This window comes from Petaurus breviceps, unplaced genomic scaffold (assembly GCF_028583685.1).
Source record: "Petaurus breviceps papuanus isolate PSGF00001 unplaced genomic scaffold, PetGlider_PUasm1.0 90779, whole genome shotgun sequence".
Taxonomy (NCBI): Eukaryota; Metazoa; Chordata; class Mammalia; order Diprotodontia; family Petauridae; genus Petaurus; species Petaurus breviceps.
The window spans coordinates 12,040,824-12,041,765 of NW_027187344.1; positions in this window are offsets into that span (position 1 = coordinate 12,040,824).

Consider the following 942-nt stretch of genomic DNA (forward strand, 5'->3'; position numbering starts at 1 on the left):
TGCTGACATAGCAGGAAGGGGCGGAGCAAGAGGAAGCGGAAGCCAAGCTAGCGTTCCTGCGGTGGCGGCGGCAGCGGCAGCAGAGGCAGCAGAGGCAGCGGCAGCGCAAAGCCCTTTTTGACTTAGCCAGAATTTCTGCTAAGGACTCCTGCTGAGGACTGCCAGGGGCCGGAGCTGCTGGGAGCGCGCTTCCCGGACGCTGGGTGGTTGCTGTGAGTGGGGAGAGGAGGACCTTTGCCTGAGGTAGCCTGTTCTGTTTTAAAGGCTTGAAAATGTGGGTGCTTTCTACTTTATGTACCTGTGCCAATATCATAACTACTCTGATGGCTTTCACTTTCTGGTTTTGGGACTCAGTCTTTTGGTATCTTAATAAATTTTCTAGTTTATTTCCCCATATGGCAAGCATGACATATTTTGTAATGGATAATTATATCAGCATATTTGTAATCTCCATAGGCATTGTGAATATGGCATTGCTGATACACACAGTCACAGCGCAAGTGTGCGTGTGCCCTTCTCACTGTACTAGAGGGTTGGAGAATAAAGATACTCAGAGGAAGAGTGAAAGAAGCACTCTTGAATACTTGGGGCTAAGAATCAGATTGGAGACTTTTCATGAAGAGGAGGGGCCATGAGCTATAAAGAGGAAACAGCTGCTTCTCCTCCAGGAAATGACAAAGCAGCTACATCAATTTGGTCCCATGAGAGATCAATTGGTGAGGTCAGAGGAAGAAAATAATTGTAGTGGTGGTGACTCCCCGCTAAGGGACATTGACAGCTATCTGTCAACATGAAAACACCAGTCGGGAAGTCTGTTGTTTTCTCTGAGCATGTATTCAAGCCATGATGAAGATCCTGATAGTCATCAAAACAGGTAATCAGTACTTGCTAGTGGTCTTTCTTTCTTTCTTTCTTTCTTTCTTTCTTTCTTTCTTTCTTTCT